The sequence below is a fragment of the Echinops telfairi genome, unplaced genomic scaffold, assembly GCF_000313985.2.
Source record: "Echinops telfairi isolate 266 unplaced genomic scaffold, ASM31398v2 ScPeMD7_7427;HRSCAF=8465, whole genome shotgun sequence".
NCBI lineage: Eukaryota > Metazoa > Chordata > Mammalia > Afrosoricida > Tenrecidae > Echinops > Echinops telfairi.
Genome location: NW_022111327.1, coordinates 16,197,525 through 16,221,342, shown reverse-complemented (window position 1 = coordinate 16,221,342; position 23,818 = coordinate 16,197,525).

Genomic DNA, 23,818 nt, shown 5'->3' with positions numbered 1-23,818 from the left:
ACATCATGGAATGCCAATTTAATAGAACAAAGTGTTCTTCCATTGAAGGAGTACTTGAGTGGAGGCACAATGTCTATCTGATACTTTAATACTAAACCTATAAATGCATGCACATAGATCTATTTCCCCATCACCATATATAAATATATTTACATATGTACATGCCTGTATTTGGACCTCTAAAAATGTCCTTTGCCTCCTAGTACTTTCTTCTACTTCCTTTTACTTTCCTCTTGTCCCACTATCATGCTCAGCCTTCATTTGGGTTTCAGTAATTTATCTCAGTTACATTGCCTATGATCAATCCCTACCAAGCCTCTTACACCCTCCTTGTCACTGATTTTGGATCACTTGTTGTTCCCTTGCCCTAGGTTGGTCAACACCACCTCCTTTCACCCACTTCCCCCTCCTCCATGTCTCCCCCGAACTATTTCTCCTCCAGATTGTTCATCCACCTATCTTATCTAGATAGACCTGCAGAGATAATAATATGTACAAAAAAACAAGGGCACTAACCCACCCAGGGGGAGAGTATTGGTTGTGTTCCCACAGAACTGGAACATGCATATCGACCCCATCAGGACACGCCAAACCAGAAGAGCAACGTAACATGTGGAGGAATCCACAGAGACTGGACCATATGCCGGCCCTAACCAGAATTAGCCTGACCCCCACCATGGAAAGGAGTACTACAGAAAATGGAAATAGATAGTCTGGTGTAAGAAAGGAACTGACCTACCACACCACACCCAGAAGGAAGCTGAAGCAAAGGAAGGAGGAAGAACAGAGTGGAGCACACCTGGGACCACCAAGCTCAGAGGACAATAGCCCAGCTCAGAGGGCCCAGTGTACAGAGAAGACCATATAGCTTCCCCCACGGCAAGATGCGACATCCTGCACTGACCCATGGCCCTGCATGGGACAGCACCGGAGACACAGTGTGGGATGGGCGACTGAGCTGAAACCACTACACTGAGGCAAAACACCGGGGGCACGCAGTGGAGCGGCAGGGAAGCAGAACAAGGAGGTCCCGAGGGAATACAAACGATGGACTCTGGGGCCAGGACGTGGCACCCCATTAGACTTGTCTGGAAAATGCTCCTAAAGGTCAACAAACAGACCTTGAACTACTAACAGGCTTTTATTCTTTTTTTTTTCCCTTTTTTTTTTTTCAGCCTATTTGTTTTGTTTTTTATCTTTTTAAATTTTGTATGTCAGTGGCTTTTTTGTTTGTTAGCTTGTCGGTGCTGCTGCCGTCGTCACCATGTTCTTATGTGCCACTTTGGTTCTGTGCTGTCAAAGCCATCCCCAATTTTATGCACATATTAATATATCTCCTCGTCCACCTAGATAAGAGAGGCTGGACAAAAAAAATGTGAGAAGACTATAAAGGGACCAATGGCCTCGGAGGGACATGGGAATGTGGGAGGTAGGGGAAGGAAGGAGGTGTTGGCCAAACTAGGGACAAGGGAATAACAAATGGTTCAAAACCAACGGTAGGGAGGGGATGGGAGGACTGGTAGGGAGTGACCAAGGGCAAGGTAACTGAGAGGAATTACCAAAACCAGAATGAAGGCTGAACATAGTAATGGGACAGGAGGAAATCGTAAGGAAATAGAGGAAAGGAGTAGGAGGCAAAGGGCATACATAGAAGCCTAAATACAGACATGTACATATGTAAATATATTTAAGATTATGGGGGAAATGGACCTAGGTGCAAATATTTAAAGTTTGGTAGTAGGGTGGCAGGTGGACATTGAGCCTCCTCATTCACATTCCCTTAATACAAGAGCACCTTGCTCAGCTAAACGGTCATGTCATAATATCTACCTTCCCAACATGATCGCTGAAGACAGACGTGTGCATAAGCAAATGTGGTGAAGAAAGCTGATGGTCCCCAGCTATCAAAAGATATAGCGTCTGGGTTCTTAAAGGCTTGTAGGCAAACAAGTGGCCATCGAACTTGGAAACAACAAAGCCCACAGAGAAGAAGCACACAATCCTGTGTGAACATGAAGCATTGAAGGGATCAGGTAGCAGACACCAAAGAACAAAAACCATCATTGTGTGACCACCTTCCCCACATAAACGCTGAAGACAAATGTGTGCATAAGTAAGTGTGGTGAAGAAGGCTGATGGTGCCCGGCTATCGAGACCTATAGCATCTGGGGACGTAAAGACTTGAAAGTAAACAAGTGGCCATCTAGCCCAGAAGCAACAAAGCCCACATGGAAGCAGCACACCAACATGTGTGATCATGAAGGGCCAAAGGGACCAGGCTTTAAGTACCAAAGGCGGGGGTGGGGGGTGGGGGGATCATATCATCGTGAATGAGTGTGGCACGTGATGGGGACCCAATGCCCATCTGTAGACAACTGGACATACCTTACAGAGGGGTAGTGGGGAGGATATGAGTCATTTAGGGTTCAGTATAGCAATAATGAAACCCACAACCTTCCTCTTATTCTTAAACGCTTCCTCTCCCTCAACTACCATGACCCCAATTCTACCTTGCAAACCTGGTTAGACCAGAGAATGCACAACGGTACAGATGGGAACTGGAAACGTGGGGAATCTAGGACAGATGAAATCCTCAGGACCAGAGGTGACAGTGGCGATACCAGGCGGGAAGGGGGGTGTAGAAAGGGGGAATTTATCACAAGGATCTACATATAACCTCCTCTCTGGGGGATGGGCAACAGAAGGGTGGGTGAAGGGAGACGCCGGGCAGTGTAAGATAAGATATAATAATAATTTATAAATTATTAAGGGTTCATGAGGGAGGGGAAGGGGGGATGGAGGGGGGGAAGGAAAATGAGCTAATTCCAGGAACCCAAGAGGAAAGCGAATTTTAAGAATGATGAGGGCAACAAATGTATGTGTGCTTTACACAATTGATGTATGTATTGTAGTGAATTGTATGAGCCCCAATAAAATGATTTTAAAAAGACAGCAAAACAAAGAAACAAAAGAAAACAACACAATGATAACAACAAACAACAATGACAAAAATTTAAAAATGAATAAAAATTTAAAAAAGAATATCCTGTAAATAGTTCAAGGTCTGTTTGTTGACTTCTAGGAGTGTCTTCCAGTCGCAAAAGAATGGGGTGCCATGCCCTGACTCCAAAGTCTTCTTAGGCCCTCCCTCGGGACCTCCGTGCTCTGCTTTCCCCATTGCTCTGCCTCACACCCTTCGTGTTTTCCCTTGGTATCATGGGGTCAGATTGGGTGCAGTCCCAACACTGTGTCTCCAGTGTTGTCTTCCATAGGGCTATGGGGTAGTGAGGGTCATCATTCTCTCTGTGCATTGGCTGTCCTGAGAAGGGGTATCATCCTGAAGGCTAGATGGGCCAGGATGCACTCCACTAACTTTTCCTCCCTTTCATTTGCTTCCATATGTTCTGATCAGACATGTCCCTCTCCCAGAGCTGCAGCTTCAGTGCCTTCCTCTAAAGTAAATTCATGTGGGGGGAGGGGAGGCCTTTCTTTAACCATCAATTGAAAAGTAACGGTACTACTAGTCCCCTTTATTTTCTTGTAGCACTCTGACATTTTCTATTATAGTTTATATCAAAATGTTTAATGAATATTTATGACTGTCCTTGACTATATATTAACTACTGCATACATTACAACTGTATACATATCCATTACATCTGTACACATCATGTAGCATTCAGTATGGATTGCAACTAAGGAAGGAAGACTAAAATCCTCAAAAGGGAACCAATAGGTATGGTTTTCAAGGATTTTGTCTTACTTGGATCTACAATCAATGTTCATCGAAGCAGCAGTCAAGAGATCAAAAGGCATATTGCATTAGGTAAATCTGCTGCACAAATCCAAAAAGCCAATGGGCTACTTCTTGGAGACATGACTTCATAACAGAATTGTTCCTCTTTTTCTTCTTGTCTTGTATATTAAAGACCAACACTCTCAGGTGAGTGAACTTTTTGATTTACAGCTGTCAATTTGGCTTCTAATCAAAGCTTCTTAAACTGTGTGTGGCAACCCTATATTGTGACATAACTGAATGTAGAGTCACAAAAATTTTGGCAGCAACAAAATGTCTCTGGATGATCAATGTCCAAAAATTAATCAAAAATCAAACTTGTAATGAAACCGAGGTGTTTCTAGTAGAATTTTCCCATGTTGCAAAATTCTCAGGCATCTGAATCCAGACAGGTTTCCAGTTCCATAGGTCAGATGTCAAGTTAGAGGCTTCTCCTGACTCACGGACTGGTAGAGACTGATGATTGGTAGAAAGGCCGCAGCCTTGTAGCTGCACTGGAGGATGAACCCAAGGTCAGTAGGTCAGATGATAGGGACTAACAACTTCCAGGATCATCAGGCAATATGGCAGGCTCAATTCCAAAGAACAGAAGTAAATGAGCCAAATGTAGGACCCAGACCTAGCAAAAATCGAGCATGTTTTTTTTTTTCTTCACAGCACCCATTTGTATCAAAAGCAGGACAAAATTAAAAATGCAGCACATACCCCCAAAGAAACTTAACTGCACCAGGACTGTGACCTGAGTAAGGATGTTGTATTCCACCCTAATCTTATACCAGTATGGTGGTTTACAATGAAATGTGTTGTGTTAGATCAGGTCATGGCGTTTTAACTGCCAAACTACCGAAATTCCTAAACTAGCCAAGTTGGTATAAAACCTTAACTGTAATGACATTATGCTCCAAACAGAATGAGACATCTGGTGCACTGTGTGCTCAAGATGGCAAACTTCTGATAAGCACAAGCTCAGAGTGAATCCAGTGAAAGAAATGAAATGAAAAAATGTTAACCATGATAGAAAAAAAGTAAGTTTAAAGTCAGAATTCAGGGAAATTTGGTTCTCCTAAGTTTTGAGAATTCTGTGCCTCCTCTCCAACCCCCTACATACTATTTTCCTTATTTTCAGCTACTGTAATTAGAGTCCTCTTTGATGATTGCACTGACCCTCTGTTTCGTCATATGTAGATATCAACTGGACAGAAAGTTAAGCATTAATTAATATAATCCTTTGCTTGATAACATTTTTTACTTTTCTAACTATTAATGTTACTCATTTTCACTCAGTTTCCTAATACTCAGTAAAATCTCACTTTAAGGTATAAGATTACAAACAGTAACAATTTGCAAAGACTCCTTTTTAAAATTGTTCTTGTGTAACAAGATTATGAGTCACAATGTTTGTGCTATAAATTCATTATTGATTCTCATATCATGGCCCATCATCATTTTATCTTGGCATGCTTTCAAGGCTTCTCAATAACACTAAACATTTGCTGTTTTCCTATAGGATGCTTTAATATTCTACACTTTAGAATGTTAATTTGAATTATGGGAAATTTGAAAATATCACAATTAAACTTCTCTATTGCAAAACTAATTCTGAACAAGCCATCAGTTCTAAGCCAGCTGAATCTTAAAATCAAGCTTTGGAGTTTTTACATTAGTTCTCTCTTTGAGAAGTTGAATAGCATTAACACATCATCATTGATCCAACTGTTTTCACGGTTGAATTGGATGTTTCAGTCATCATTCCCATCGAGCCATCTTGTCATTTTGGCTATTAAATCAAGTCAACTGTTCAATCACTCAGCATTCGACCCTTCAAATGGTCAATATAATCAATCCTGTCAACAGTCTCAATTCTGCAGAGAAAAGCTGCTAAAAACACCACACTTACAGGGAATACAGATTGTTTTCTTTCCCTTTCAGCTAATATAGAATGACATTTTGCTGCTTCTAGGGTAAAGTCATCTTTAATAAATAGTGACAACTTAGTATTTACTTTCATTAACTTCCATGTTTTTAAATATTAAAATTCACCAAATACCCATACACAATAAAAGCCAGTATGAAAAAATACATAGTGATATTTTGTCATCCATAAAATTCAGAATGCATTGCTTTATGTGACCAGAATCTTAATAGATCAATATCCAAAGAATAAGAGAGGTGATATGAATCACACTGAATTATAAAATTATTGGGCTACTGAGCACAAAAGAAAAAAATAACAGAACATTTCCCTCCTGAAAATTAATGATTTTGGTATATGTGTATTTGAAATTTTTGAGAAAGAATGAGAATTTTAAAGATACAAATAAATTAAAAGTGCTGACGGAAACTTTCTCAGAATTGAAGTCAACTGGTTACAAGCTAGAAACCATAATGCTTTGTAACTTTTTGTTTCAACTTTGTTTCAGTGAATAGCATTTGTATTATTTTCAAATCAGATAACGTGGTTATATTCACAATGTTCCCATTAGGTTTTCTTATATATTAGGAGTTATACATGGTGTCAATTCTGGTTATGCCTTGTGGGAGAGTCAGATCAGCTACATTCTTTGCATATAAATTTAGGGCATTCTAGTTTACATTTTAAAACTGGGTCATGGCAGCAATAAAATTCACAGCAAATTGTAGTTCCTGGACACACAGGCAGAGTTGTCAAAATATACTCATCAGCTGAGTAAATTTTGCTCAGAGCAAAAACAACAGATTGGAAAACACAAATACCCTGTAAGCTATCAATTAGTTCGCACATGTGCATAAATTCATATCAAATGAAAAACTGCATCCAGAAGATCACACCCAGAGACAGAGAGAGAGAGATGAGCGAGAGAGAGAGAGAGAGAGAGAGAGAGAGAGAGAGAGAGAGAGAGAGAGAGAGAGAGAGAGAATAGCACACTTGTTGATATTCTGTTGAAATAAGCAGGTTTTTAAGAAGGTTTCCTTGGAAACAGCCCTTGCTTCCTGATTACAAAATAGGAGGCATTATCATTTCATTTAGTTACAAAAGCAAATTTCAGTGAATAAAATATAGACCAGGAAAATATATTTTAGTTATCTTGCTTACCTTTGATGATAATACCTGTAAAAGACCTAGGGTTGAAGAGAGCAGTAGCAATACATCATCATCAAGAGGTGAAGGTGGCCAAAACTGAAATCAGAGATCCGAAATAAAAACCCCCTAAGGGGAGCTGTTTCTGAAATAGGTTCAGGGACGATTTTGAATGCACGTTGTTGCTGTTGATTCCAGCCCACAGCAACTCTGCACAACATTGCCTGGCCCTGTGCCATCGTCAAAAGTATTCCTATGCTAAGTCCATTGCTGTCGTCCCTGTGTCAGTCCATCTGGTGCAGGACCTTCCTTTTTTAAGTGTCACCTCTACCAACCATCATGTCCTGAAAAGGGATGAGAGAATGAGAATTGACTCAGGGAAACTAACAATAGAGAAGGACACTAATTGTATCGTCATCAGAGTCACTCAGTTATAAAGTGATGAGTTGCTGCATCAGAGTTGACTATAATGATAGTCATGACTGAATGGTTTTGTGATGAATGAAGAATACAAAGACAATTGCAAAAATGGGTTAAAGTGTTGTGATCCCCCTTTACAATTAAGCAATCTGTTTGTACTCATTGGCTACAGAAACATGCTCTATTCTCTCCCTATTCACCAGTTCTTTTGTCTCTGCCTATGAATACCCTTTAGTATACATAGATTTAAATAATAAAAAAGAGAAATAGAAATGTAAAAGCTTCACATAGCCCTGCTTCCTACAAAACCTATCAGAAAGCCTTCGACTTTCCTTTTGCTACTAAAGCTCTTGAGAAATTAGTGTCTCATTTTTCTTCATCCCTTGGGCTCATTTCAACAACTCAGTGAACATTTAATGAGCACCAAATAACATATACGGAGCTGAGAATACAAAAGTGAATAAAGATATGATCCAAACCCTCAAGAAATTAAAAAAAGAAATATGCAGTATAGTAGGATTAATGAATATATAAGAAATAGAAAGTATCCATCTCTGAACTTCAGCTGCATAAGCTCAGGAACCAAACATTTAACATTTGGAATATATATATATGTATATATATGACTAGTACCCTTCATCATTCTTATTTTCATGACTCACAGGAATGAAACATATTTAGATCACATGGTATTCTTTGCTATCCAAATTCACACAATCTAAACTCGGGAACCAAACAGACATAGAAAGTGAAAGATGGTAGGTGTTATAATATGTTCGGAAACTTTAAATTCACAATTTACAGGAAACAGAAGTAGTAACATTTCTGTTACAATGCCAACACTAATCTCAGGTTTGACAAACCTAGTCCTGAAACTTTCACACTGTTGTGCCTCCTTGTTCATACTACTCTACTTCATTCCATGACAAAAAAATGTTCTCCACATTTTTCCGTGTATATTTGCTCCTTTCTTAGCATTCTTCAGTATATCACTCCTTCACAAAACAGGCTTATCTCTTAGCTTCTTACTATTCAAAGAGTTGTTCACAACCAGCAACATCAATACCATGTGAAAATTTTTTACTAGTAATTCAGAATCTCAGGAACTATTAAAGGTTAATGAATTTAAACCTGGAATTTAACAAGATCCAAAAAATGTTGTATGTACATCGGAAATCTCAATAAATGACAATGACAGTGTTTGGAAAATTCTAACATCAATTTTTGATGAAAAAAGTCTCTCAAAATGTTGAAGAGCATCTACAACAAAATCTCAGGTTTCATATTAAAGGATGTCATTGAATGCTTTACCCAAAAGATTGGGAACAAGTCAGGAATATCCATCATTGCCTGTATTATCCAATGTTGCACGGGAATTCCTAGATATGGCAAACGATAACAAAAATAACCAAAAATCCAAAGTAATTGAAATGTTTAAATAAACAACGACTAGTCACAGATTACAATGCTTTCTACATAGAAAGCCCCAAGGAACATACAAAAATTTTGGAAGGTCAACAAATATAAAGTCAACACAATACTAAATTCTAAAATAGCTAAAAATAACTAGAAATCAGAATTATTTTTTCCACTTATAGTAGCATCAAAAGCATAAAATTCTTAGATATAAATCTAGAAAATAGGAAAGGTTTCAAAAATTCAAGAGAAAATGAAATTAAAAGATAATGAAATTTCCCCACAAACCTTTTTGAAACCTCAGCATATATGCAAGATAGATATATCTTCAAATCATTATTAAATGCTGTCAAAGAAGATGTCGACAAATGTAGAGGCATAGCATGTCAATGGTTTAGAAGACTCAAAGTTCCTAAAATGTCAGTTATCCACAAACCAAGCTATAGCTCAAATGCCATTCAAAAATCACAACTTAATAAATCAAGCAGGATTTTCTTTGTAGAAATGAACAAACTGCTTCAAAAACCTCATGTGATGAGAAAAGAAAATTAATTAGTGAGAGTTATTTGAAAAAGGACCAAAATGAGAGGAATTGCTCGGCCCAGTATTAATGTTGCTATGTAGCAACAGTAATAAGAACAGTGTGGTTTGGGCAAAAGGTTAGAGAGATAGAGATATATCAAAATTCATCGGGGAAAATCCCATTTTCTTTTTTTTTAAATCATTTTATTTGGGACTCATACAACCCTTATCACAATCCACACATACATCATTGTATAAACCACATTTGTACACTCATTGCCCTTATCATTCTCAAAACATTTCCTCTCCACTTAAACCCCTGGCATCAGCTCCTCATTTTTCCCCTCACTTCCCACTTCCCCCTCCCTCATTAACCCTTGATAATTTATAAATTATTATTTTGTCATATCTTGCACTGTCTGACATCTCCTTTCACCCAATTTTCTATTGTCCGTCCCCCAATGAGGAGATTATGTGTAGTTCTTTGTAATCCGTTCCTCCTTTCCACCCCACCCTCCCTCCACCCTCTCGGTCCCATTTTCTTTTAATTCCATCATTTCAACAAACTTTCTGAAATTCCTGTTTGTAAAAGTAGACCAATGGAACAGAATGAAGTTCATAAATAAACACACAAAAATCTGGCCAGCTGTCTTTTGAGGAAGAATAAAGATCTATGTCTATATATTTATATGTTAAGTATTAAGGTAACAGATGGACATTGGACCTCTACTCAAGTACTTCCTTAACACAAGAATCCTTTCTTCTAACAATCCAGTATTCTGTGATGCTCACCTTCCGAACACGGTCACTGAAGACAAAATGGGTGCATAAGCAAATGTGGTGAAGAAAGCTGATGGTGCCTGGCTATCCAAAGATATAGCATCTGGGGTCTTAAAGGCTTGAAGATAAACAAGTGGCAATCTAGCTGAGAAGCATCAAAGCCCACATGGTAGACGCACATGAGCCTGTGTGATCATGAGGTGTCAATGGGATCAGGTATCAGACATCTAAGACCCAGAAGAAAATTATACCCAATGTGAAAGGGGAGGGCATGGAATTGAGACCCAATGCCCATCTATAGACGATTGGACATCCCCTCACAGAGGGGTCACAGGGAAGATATGAGCCAGTCAGAGTGCAGTAGAGTACAAATGAAACACACACCTATGAAACACTTTAGTTCTTTGGTGCTTCCTTCCCCCCACTATCATGACCTCAATTCTACCTTACAAATCAGATAGACCAGAACATGCACACTGCTACAGATAAGAGCCCACAACACAGGGAATCCAGGATAGATAAACTCCTCAGGGTCAACAATGATAGATACCAGCAGGATTAGGGGAGGGTGGGGGAAGAAAGGCGGGATCAATCACAAGGATCAATCTAGAATCTCCTCCCAGGGGGACGGATAATGGAAAAGTGGGTGAGGGGTGACAAAGGATGATGTAAGATATGGAAAAATAATCTATAATTTATCAATGGTTCATGAGGGAGGGTGGGCAGGGGAGGGAGGGGGAAGAAATGGGGAGCTGATATCAGGGGTTTAGGTGGGAAGAGAATGCTTTGAAAATGATGATGGCAGCATATGTGCAAAGGTGCTTGACACACTGGATAAATGTATGGATTGTGATAAGAGATGTAAGAGCCCCTCATAAAAGTATTTAAAACATTATCATAATGGTTAGTTACATACTTATATGTATTTATAAAAATACTTAGACCCATATAGTAAAAAGCATGAATTTTACTATAGGAAAATTACACTAGTAAAAAATGGACAAAATGTAATTCAAATATTCTCTGTGAAACTCTTATTTCCAGTACCAAAATTGCTTTTACCACCCTTGGTCCTTTTTCAAAATCATCATAGCATCACTCAACCTTTGTATTAATGTTGTTATTATTATTATTTTATGTTGGCATCATTCTTTTACATTTAACTGTAAGCTCATTGATGGCAAGAGCTATATTGTTGTAATATTTAGAAACTAGTCTTTGAACAAATTGGGTGCTCCAGAAATATGCTAAGTGAAGGAGTGGAAGACTTCCGATGTTTGTCAGCGCAGATGAGTGATATCACTACTAATAGACTAGTGAAGTCAGTGTGGACTTGACTTATCGCCATCTCCTTACCCACAAATCTTTGGACTAAGCAAAAGGCAGAGCCTGGTATGGATTATATTCTGATCACCAAGAGACACTGAGAAGGGTTGAGGCATGTAGAATAATCCACTGAAATCAGTGTGGTAGTTACATAATTTTATGTCAATTTGAAGATATATAAAAGTGTAGGGGTGGTATCCAATCTATCAATCAGGTCACAGACTTTTGTTGCCTCTTTATGGGCATGACCTTCTTAAAAGGTGGGCCTGGGGAGGCTCTCTCTCTCAGCCTCATGTTCTTGCTTGCCGACTTTAAATCCATGGGATTTTGCAATCATTGACTTATGATATTCTTGCATTCTACATCATTGCATGTGGCTGTGTGGGCCTGAAAAGGGACTTAATGACTAGTATCGAATGTATGGACTTTAATTCGACTGGGCTGGGATATTTTCTTGACATATAATTACTTCTTGATATAAAGCTCTTTCTTACACATATATGAGTGTCACTGGATTTGTTTTTCTAGTCAATCGAGTATACATAATCAGAAACATCAAATACATACCAAAACTGATAAGACTGACTGAAGAAACAAATATTCAAAATCTAAAGACCACAAAATACACTAGAACTTTGCCAAGTAAGGCAAGAAATAAACAGCATCCTAGAATAAATTGATACAAACCAAACTCATGGACATAAAGTTGATTCTAATTGAAAGAGACCCGATATGGGGTCTCCAAGACTGTAAATCTTTAAAGGGAGCTTGCAGCCTTATGTTTATCCCATGGAGTGGCTGTTGCTTTTGAATAAGTGACCTTGTCATTAGCTGACCACTATGTATACCATAGTGCTACCAAATCAAACCAAACCAAACTCACTGATATCATGTCAATTGTTACTCATAGTGACCCTAGGGAAGAATAGAATGTCTCACTTGGCTTTCTGAGGCTGTGCATCTTTATAAGAGCAGAAAGACTAAACCACGCTCATTGACATTGACATATAGCCCCATCTTTCTCCCACAAAGTGTCTGGTGGGAGCGAACTGCTGATCTGATGGTTATCAGTCCAACTCATAATTCACTACACTACCAGGGTTCCTTAGTACAAAGACAATTATTTGAAGTCATATGCACAACAGTTAATGACAACAACTACATTTGCATAGTGTTTTCTACTTTCCAAGCTGTTTCTTTAGTCATTATCTTGTTCAGTCCTTGTAGATTTGTAATTGGCAAAGATATTTACATATTATCCATATTTATCATCTTTTCCCACCACCAAATAAAACAATAACAACTTCACAGGCATTTCAGATTCATTTCTTGTTAGCTCGGTAATCTCAAATTATTTATTTACATAATTTAGCCTCCTTTCTCTCTCTAAGGTGGTTTATTCTACAAGCTAGTCTTCCACCTGGTTTTCTTGCTTATCTTGCTTATGTCTGTTATAATAGTGGTTTCTCAAATCATGATACTGTATTTTTACTCCTATGTTTTATTTAATAGGACGTTATGAGTTCTTTTTGGAGAGACAAGGTTCCTATTCTTATTTCCTACTAAACTACTACTATGAAATAGTCCACCTAACTCAAAAAGAATGTTATAAGCACACTCTCAGAAATAAACAAATATTGTATCTTTTAATCCTCAGTTTCTTCTTTTGAGTATGTGTGATATCTCCTCAAAAATGTTACATTAATGTAAAGCATAAACTTTTTATATAGAGCCAAATTACAGTTTTGTTCTGGTTCTACTATTTCGCACAAACTCATAAAGGCATTTTTAATTTTTCTCCCCATTGATTTCATCAGTCCCAATATCACAAGCAGAGCCTTTTTTATTTCTTTTCTTATAACCATTTCATGCCTCACTTGTTCTAAGTCCTCAATCTTTAGCATCCAGTCACATACTTATTTTAGTCTTTGAAAATGATTTTCATTCTAAGTACAGTTAGTTAATTCTTTTATCTTTCAATCAAATGAAGGCAGTCTATGGACAAGGGAATACCTCAAAATATTATGCGAAAAAATAATACAATAATAAAGGATCATAGATAGCATGATTTTATTTCTAGAAAATGGAACATAGGCGGCTCCATAGTGACTTTTGATTGCCAAGCTTGGGGGTAAAGAGTCCTGATATTGTCAGGGTGACAAGGTATGAAGTTCAAATCTACCAGCCACCATGCAGAGGAAAATTGAGGCTATCTGCTCTTATACAGACTTTATAGCCTCAGGGACCCTATATATAGTCTCTATGGATAGGAATATATTTGATAACCGTGGAAGGCTGGGTTAGGGTGATGAGGATGATTAATTAAGTATGATGTTTCTTCTAAAGAGATAAAATTATCAAATTAGATCATATAATGGTTACATAACTTTATAAACTTGCTCAGCAAGTATGGAACTGTACATTTAAAATGGATATTTTCTGTATCTTGTGCATCCAAAGTAGTTAGTTATCCAGGGATAACCATATGAACCCTAAATTTGTTTTATATGCCCTCTAAAGGTATTTTAACATAATTATACTGCCCCTATTTTAAAGTATTAAATCAATGACATTATATACAATATAACCAAATAACTCTAGATTTTTCAGGTGCATGGATTTCTTGTATAATGGATTCTTTATTGAATGACTTAAACTCTCTCACCACAGTTAGTACATGTAAATAAAACTATAAATCATATTGATAAGAAAATGGATGTGTTATGGTATGCTAATTACAAATCAAATAAATTGTCAGAAAGAAAGACAACTAATAAAAACTCGGTATAATAGGTAACTGTCAAGCTTCAGTCAAATCATATCTAATCTGCCTTCCCAATTTGGCAAACAGTTGTTTTCCCTTGATGTAAGCCCTAACATAACAAAGTGTCACTAAAAGTCCTAAAAAGTAAATTTGCACAGACTATAAGTGAGATGACATGAATAGAGTAAAGCCTGTGGTAATAAAGTGTTTAGGATCTTATGCTAGTTACATAGTCTGTTGTCAATTTGAGAGGATTAAGAGTGAATGGGGTGCAGTTTAGCCTGTCAATAAGGTGGCAGCTTGATGACCTCATTTGGAGGTCCTAAGGAGAGAAATAGCTTGCTGGAGGTAGGACACGGGCTCAAACAAAACAATATAAACCAAATATACAGAATATTTTGGAAACCAGATCAGGTCCAGCATGCGTCCTAGGGGGGATCTGATGACAAAGTTTTAACTGTCAAGTCAGATTTATACCTTTAATCTTCTATACTCAACTCTCTAATGCACTCTGTTTAGCAACCACTTCCCTCCTATCCCTCAATTGTGGATAGAGTCCATCAGAGGCTTATTTCTTATGTAGTTCCACCAATGAATCTTGGGCTCCCACTGTCATCCAACCAGATTCTCACATTTTAGGCTCTGATATTAATCCCTCCTTTGGCTTCAGATTATATGATTCAGAATCCTTTTGTGACTGATGTCCTTCTTCCATGTTGACTTAGTTGACATCTCACTTAGATGGCTCCTTGTCTGGAGACAAGCCTTTAAGACTCCTTTAAGAAACTATTTTATCTAATAGTCGGGCACCATCTAATTTCTTTACCACATTTTGTTATAGCACCTGTCTCCTCTGTGTTCCCTTGCTGAGAGTGAGTATCAAGTAAGCCATGATGTAAGATCTAATTGTTTTCAAATTGGAGCTAAGACCAGTAACTGTAGCCAAATTTTTTAAACTGAGAACAACAAATGCTGGAGAGGATGTGGTGAGATTAGAACTCTTATCCACTGCTCATGCGCTTGTAGATACAACATACAGCCATTGTGGAAAGCAATACTTCAAACAAATGAGAATCAAAATACCATATGACTGAGCAATAACATTACTTGGGATATATCCAAAAGATATAAGAAGCAGATCATGAACAGACGTTCTCTCTCCCAGGTTCATCGCAGCACAGTTCACAAGAGCAAGAAGCCGGAAACAGTTTACATTTCCATCAGTAGATGATTGGATAAAGAAGCTTTGGTGTATACACACGATGGAATACTACACATCCCTAGGAAAACAGCATGAATCCATGAAACATCTCAAGACGTGGAGGAAAATGGAAGCCATTATGCTGAGGGAAGTGAGTCAAGCACAAAAGGACAAATACTGTATGAGTCCAGCGCCGTAGGAACAAGCAGCAGAATGTGCACAAGCTCAGGCATGTAGAGCATCCAGTTTATTGGCACTGGCGCCACACAGCCTGGTAGAGAGCCTGAACGGTGCCAATGAACCATGCACCACCCTCTCTAGGTAAATGTTTTTTATAAATATTTTATTGGGGGCTTGTACAACTCTTATCACAATCCACACATCCATCCATTGGGTCGAACACATTTGTTTTCCCTCCTTATTCTCAAAACATTTGCTTTCTACTTAAACCCTTGGTAGCAGCTCCTCATTTTTCCCCTTCCTCCCCAGTCCCCCACCCCCATGAACCCTTGATGATTTATAAATTGTTATTATTTTATCCTATCTCACACCTTCCAATGTCTCCCTTCACCCACTTCCCCCTGTCCATGTCCCAGGGAGAAGGTTATATGTAGATCCTTGTCATCTGTTCCCCCTTTCTCCCTCACCTTGCTTTCAGTATTTTGAAGGTCACTAGACTGGGGCCTCTCATGTCAGCCCGGATCAAATGGTCAAGGAGAGTGGGGGTGGGGGGAGAGGAGGGTGCAGAGAGAAGGCGATATTTAAGGGGAGGCTGGCATGCAAATCTTTGAGGAGGTCCTCCAGAAGAGGTAGACAGCCCTATCACAGGGAGGAAGGATATGGAGGAGAACAATGCAGGACAGGGTAAAGGGAGCCCAAACATCTGGGGGAACACAAATGCATATCTGCTGGTAGGAAAACAGGGAGGGCTGACTTTCAGTGGTGGGGAAGAATGACTGAAAATGTTTTGGGGGACATGTGCGGGGAGTGCCTTTGGTCGTATGCACCAGATGGACAACATGAGCAGGGGCTTCTGGGTGCATCCTGGGGACCGAGATCAGGTGCTGAGGTGTGCTGAGATATTGAATCCTGGATCTTCAAGGTACACAGCTCACTCCAGAGATCCTATATGGGACTCCAGTAGGTGAATCGGACTGTACCTCAGACACACCTATAACTTGAGAACTTAGGTTGGAGAATACATGGTGTCTGAGGATACAGAAGACAGCTGTACCAAATTTGGTGAAACATTGGTAGGCAAACAATGCCTAACAATGACCTTGCTACATCAGTGCCCTTTATGTGGTAGTATAATATATCTTATTCAGGCAAACCTGCTACAGTCACTCAGTTTTATTTGGTGTTGTTTGTTCATATTAGGGTGTGTCACAGAGGTGCCAGGTCATATGGGGGGTTACCCTCTTGAAGTTATGGCATAGAGTTTTCCGTTTTTGTTTTTTTTAATGAAACCAAGGATTAATGAAGCTGTAGAAATACTAAGTAAAACATGGGGTTGTTGTTGTTGTTGTTTGGGGGGCTGTTAGGGGAGAGAGGGATGGAGTAAAATGGAGATGATGTCAAGGAGCGCAGGAAGAAAAAGTGTGTTTGGAAACTGATTATGGAAATAAACGCACAATTCTACTTGACATAATTGAACTATGGAAGGACAAAGCATTCGTATTAACTCCCAAGTCATAATAAATTTAAAGAAAAACAGCAAAAAAACCCCACATAAATCAAGGAATGGGTTTGGGGTTTACACTATATCCTAGCAAGTGAATTTTTGTCGAAGATCCAACAACAGTGGCATCAGTACATTGGCAGGGAGCTGCAAAGTTTCCGGCTGGATTAGGAGGAGGATGTGGGACAAAGGATATAATTGCTGATGTCAGATGGATCTAGGCTGGATGCAGGGAATACCAGGAAGATATTTACGTGTGCTATGCTAAAGCATTTGACTGTGTAGATCCTACCAAACTATAGACAGATTTGAGAGCAATGGGAATGGGACTCCCAGAACACTACATTGTGCTCATGCAGAACCTAAATATGGATTGAAAAGCAGTTATTCAAATAGAACACGAGAATACTGCATGGTTCAAAGTCAGGAAAGGTGTGCATAAGGGTCGCATCATCTCACCATACTTAATCAATGTATATGCTGAGCAAATAATCAGAGAAGCTGGAAATGATGAAGAATGCAGTATTAGGACTGGAGGAATGCTTATTACCAAACTGTGATATGCATGTGACACAACCTGGCTTGCTGAAAGGGAGGAGGACTTGAAGCAAGTGCTAATGAATATCAAAGATAACAACCTTCATTATGGATCACAACTCCATGTAAAGAAAACCAAAATGTCCCAACTCGACCAATAGATAACATCATCACAAATGGAGAAAAGATTGAGGTTGTCGAGTACTTTTTCTTTCTTGGAATCACAGTCAATGTTCATGGAGGCAGCAGTCAGGATATTAAATAATGCCTTGTATTGGGTACATCTAATGCAGAAGACTTTTTTAAAGTGTTGAAAAGCAAAGATGTTACTTTGAGGACTGAGATGTGACTGGGCCAAGACACTATATTTTCAATCACTTCATCTGCATGTGAAAGTTGGGCATTGAATAAGGAAGACCAAAGAAGAATGGATGCATTTGAAGGATGGTGATGTTAAAGAATAAGGGATCAGGTATAAGGCATCATCAGAACAAAAAAATCTTACCATAGCGAATGATGGGGGGAGTGCGGAGTGGAGACCCAAAGCCCATGAGTAGGCCACTGGAGATCCCCTTGCAGAGGGGTCTCAGGGACGAGATGAGCCAGTCAGGGTGCAATGTAACAACGATGAAAAATACAACTTTCCTCTAGTTCCTAAATGTTTCCTCCCTGCTCCCACTATCATGATACGAATTCTACCTTGCAAATCTGGCTAGACCAGAGGATGACACTGGTATAGACAGGAACTGGAAACACAGGGAATCCAGGTCAGATGAGCCCTACAGGACCAGTGGTGTGAGTGGCGAAACAGGGAGGGTAGAGGGAGAGTGGGTAGGAAAGAGGGAACCGATTACAAGGAACTATATGTGACCTCCTCCCTGGGGGATGGACAACAGAAAAGTGGGTGAAGGGAGACGTCGGACAGGGCAAGATATGACAAAATAACAATCTATAAATTATCAAGAGCTCATGAGGGAGGGGGGAGCAGGGAGGGAGGGGAAAAATGAGGACCTAATGCCGGGGGTTTAAGTGGAGAGGAAATGTTTTGAGAATTATGAGGGCAATGAATGTACAAATGCGCTTTACACAATTGATGTATGTATGGATTGTGATAAGAGTTGTATGAGCCCCTAATAAAATGATTTTTAAAAATAAATAAATAATAAAGAAAATGACTCAAAAAAAGAGAAAGTACCATGGTTTGGGAAGCAAGCTCGAGGAGGAAGCAATGGGACCAACAATACCAGAGAGACTAGGGGGAAAAGGAAGTGGGCAAAGGGAGCAGAGAGCAAACACTTCCATAGACAGGGACAAACTAAGGAATTAAAATCATCAACAGCAAGGATGAAGAGATCCTGGGGGAGCTGGAGCAACAGCAATCTAGCGGAGGGGAATTATTAAGAGACAGACGTAGGGTAAGTATGATGGTGGGGCAGGAGAAAAGTGAAAGGATATGGATAGAGGTATAAGCAGAGGTGTGTACATATGCTAATACTTTAATTCATAGCAATAGAGGTATTGGCCCATGTACATATATGTATATGGCAATACACTGATGTTGTGGACAGACTTTGAGCCTCTGTTCATGCCCTCCCTTAATGCAAGAACAATTTTGTTCTAACAACCTGGCATTCTGTGATGCTCACCCTCTGGCACAATCGCTGAAGACAAAATGGGTGAACAAGCAAATATGGTGAAGAAAGCTAGGATCTTAAAGACTTGAACTTAAACAAGCAGTCATCTAGCAGAGAAGCAACAAGTCCACATGGAAGAAGCACATGAGCCTGTGTGATCATGAGGTGTCACCAGGACCAGGTAACAGGAATTAAAAGACCCAAACAAACACACACAAACAAACAAACAAAAACATATTTTTGAGAATGAAGGGCATCAGAGCAGAGACCCAAAGCACATCTGTAGATAACGGGACATCCCCTCACAGAGGGGTCAGAGGAAAGGGATGAGTCAATCATAGTGCAGTAAAGCACCAATGGAACACCCTATACTCCTCTGGTTCCTTGAGGCTTTCTCACCCCCCACTATCATGACCCAGTGGTGCCTTTCACTGAGGGCTAGATCAGAGCATGTGCACAGGTACAGATAAGAGATAAGAGCTCATGACACACAGAATCCAGGAATGAGAATGGGAATATTGATATCAGGAGTGCAGGGTGAAGGTGGGGAGAGGAGGGGAGGAAGGGGGAACGGACCATGATGATCAACACATAACTGCACCCCTTCCCCCGAGGGGGACAAACAACAGAGCCATGGGGGAAGGGAGACAGTGGTTGGTGTATGATATGAAAAAAAATTTAATTTATCAAGGGGCCACAGGGGGTTGTGATGGAAGAGGTGCTGACACCAAGGGCTCAATAGAAAATAAATGTCTAAAAAATAATGAAGGCAACATATGTACACATGTGCTTGATTCAATTGATGTATGGATTGTTACAAGAACTGTAAGAGCCCTCAATAAAATGCTAAAAAGCAAAAAGGAAGTAAGATGGGTTGCCAAAAGAACTACAACAAAAAATGTGTCTTAGAAAAAGTACATCCAGAATGCTCTCTAGAGGGAAGACTGGCAAGACTACATCTCACGTAGTTTTTGACAACTTTGCGCAGGTTGTCAAGAGAGATCAGCCCCTGGAAAAAGACATCATGTTTTATAAAATAGAGGGACAGCAAAAAGAGGAAGACCTTCAACAAGATGGATTGGCACTGTGACTTTATTGATGGGGTCAAACATAAAAGCAATTGTGAGGCTGGCACGGCACCTGGCAACGTTGGCATATTGGATGTAGGATTGCTATGAGCCAGAAATTATTCAATAGCACCTAACAACAAACATCAGTGGGAACTAAATGTTAAAATATAGGAGCATTGGCTTCACAAATTATTTGAATAGCCTTATTCCATGTCCTGATGATGCTTCCAAATGTCCTATAACAGGCATTGTACTGACTACCAATCTGTTTTTTCCCATAACGCAAATATTATTTCTTTTTCTAGCCCTCTAGTTGCTGTTAATTATAACCTTCCAATACATATAGGCATAATCCTCCCCGTATATATTGCTTACTTGAATACCAGGTTCTATGCAACATTGTTAGAAAGATTTTATTTATCTCCTTACTAACAAGTACTAGTAATGGAATAAGTGGGAAATGGATTATGTGTTTAGAAGGATAAAAGTATTTTTACTTTTGTTTATTTATTTATTTATTTATGTTGGGTCATTGGTTATTTTGTAGTCATCGCTGTGTTCTCATTTGTCGCTTTGTCTTACTATGCCTTGTTTTATTGTGCATGTTATTATCTCTACAGGTCTATCTAGATAAGGTAGACTGAATGAACAGTCTGGAGGAGAAAACAATGGGACCAAAGGTTCAGGTGGGGCATGGGAGAGGGGGAGGTGGGGGAAAGGAGGTGGTGTTGACCAACCCAGGGACAAGGGACCAACAAGTGATCCAAAATTAGTGACAAGGAGGGTATTAGAGGGCTGGTAGGGATTGATCAAGGGAAATGTAACCAAAATAAATTACTGAAACCCAAATGAATGCTGACCATGATCGTGAGACAAGAGGAAAGTAAAAGGAAATAGAGGAAAGAACTAGGAGGCAAATGGCATTTATAGAGGTCTAAATACAGGCATGTACGTATGTAAATATATTTATATATGAGGCTAGGGAAATATATCTACAGGCATATATGTATAGGCTTAGTATTAAGGCAGCAGATGGACATTTGGGCCTCCACTCAAGTGCTTCCTCAATGCAAGAACACTTTGTTCTATTAAATTGGCATTTCATGATGCACACCTTCCTGACACGATTGCTGAAGATAAATGTGTGCATAAGCAAATGTGGTGAAGAAAGCTGATGGTGCCCGGCTAGCAAAAGATATAGCATCTGGGGTCCTAAAGACTTGAAGATAAACAAGTGGCCATCTAGCTCAGAGGCAACAAAGCCCACATGGAAGAAGCACACCAGCCTGTGTGACCACAAAATGTCAAAGAGATCAGGAATCAGGCATCAAAGAACAAAAAATCATATCATTGTAAATGAGGAGGAGTGTAGATTGGGGACCCAAAGCCCATCTGTAGGTAACGGGACATCCCCTTACAGAAGGGCCATGGGGGGCGGGGGGGAGACGAGCTAGCCAGGGTGCAGTGTAGCAACGATGAAACGTAAAACTCTCCTCTAATTCGTAAATGCTTCCTTCCCTCCACTATCATGATCCCAATTCTACCTTACAAATCTGGCTAGACCAGAGGATGTACACTGCTACAGATAAGAACTGGAAACACAGGGAATCCAGGACAGATGATCACTTGAGGACCAGTGGTGAGAGTTAGCAATACCAGAGTGTGGAGGGAAGGTGGAGTGGAAAGAGGGAACCGATTATAAGTATCTACATAGAACCTCCTCTCTGGAGGATGGACAACAGAAAAGTGGGTGAAGGGAGGGGACATCAGACAGTGTAAGACATGACAAAATATTGATAATTTATAATGTATCAAGGGTTTATAAGAGAGTGGGTAGCAGGGAGGGTAGGGAAAATATGAGGAGCTGATACCAAGGGCTCAAGTAGAATGCAAATGTTTTGAAAATGATAAGGGCAACAAATGTACAAAGGTGCTTGACATACAATGTATGTATGTATGGATTTTGATAAGAGTTGCATGTGCCACCAACAAAATGATATAAAAAAACCCAAAAATTTTAAAGGAGAAGGAAAATATCCACTTCTCTGGCTTAATTAACTAATATTTTGTTTTATAACCTTCTAGATATACACAGAGAAACATATGGGGGAATATTATACATAATTATTAACTGGATAGCTTTGCTTATCAAAAATGTAGCCATTGATTCATTTTAAGTGTTTCATATTATTCTGTCATATGAATTAACAGAATGTATTAGTAATCATCTAAATTGTTTATAAGATATACCATTTATGAATAACATTGAAATGCGTAAAGTAATAGATGAATTTTTTGCATGCTTGCTTGATGAATTTCTAGAAGCATACTTGCTGGATGAAAAGGTATCCAATTTTCTATGGAGATTGATTTTATACAATTCTTCCTTGAAATGTATTGCCAATTTACATTGCTATCAGCAGTGTATTAGAATATCCATTTCTCCCACATACGCTCTAACACAATTTTCTTTCTTCATTGTTAATCTAAAAGGTTGAAAAAATACATTTTTATTTTCATTTATCTCATTACAATTGAGGTAGGATTTCTAAAAAAAATTATTTCAATTTGTATTTCCACCTTTGATGATTGATCTTTGTCCAGTTTATACTGCAATATTGGTTTGGGGAGATGACTTTGTATGAGACTAAGTAAACCCAACTCATCTAATTCAAGCACCATGGAGTTGATTCCAACACATGGTGATGTTATTGGCCAGAGAACTGTCCCTATTTGTTTCTGTGACTCTAAATCTTTACAGGGGCAGAAAGGTTCATGTTTCTCATACAGTCTGGTGTTGAACTGCCAAACTTTCAGTTAGCAGCCCAACTCATAACCCACTATGCCACCAGGTCTCCTGTGCTACTGAGTAGATCCTTAAAAAATAACTTTACAGGTCTTGATTTTAATCTAGGCTATTCATTCACTTATTTACCTTTTGCATTCTCTGTGTTGTCAAAATTCTCTGTGTATTTTTCATACTCATATGAGTTGCTGAGTCTACCCCTGTCATTTTCAGAAGCCCAAACTTGTGACTGTCATTGCTTAAACTATATGCAATGAGAATTAATATAGAGTGGTCATAAAGATTATGGGCACTGGAATCAGACTTCCATCCCAGTTCTGCAATTTCCTATCTGTCCAACTAAAAATTGTTTACTTGAATTTTCTATATTTCTTTGCCCTTATTTATAAAGTGGAATGAATAGTTTTACTTCCCAAAGTATATTGCCTTGGGAATCTAATAGGCCAATAGATATTCAGTACTTATCTCAATAATGCCCCCAAAGAATTTGATGCATAACACTTTTAGTATTACCAGTTTTATTACAGACATGGGCGACAGAAGAAAGTAACTGGATCCTTTAGAATTGGAACATTTTCTTCATGTATATTAGAAAATTAATGTCTAAAAAATTTGTAGGCAGAAATCTTCCTGATTTCCATTATCGATAGGAATATCTAGCTGAACATGGAAATCACTATAATGCAATTAAGATAAACACAAATCAAATATACACACTGTTAGTTAGCTATGCCAATTCTTCCTTATTTATTCCCAGCATTAAAACCTTCTGTGCTTTCAACTTAAATCCAAATTCTAAAACAGAGA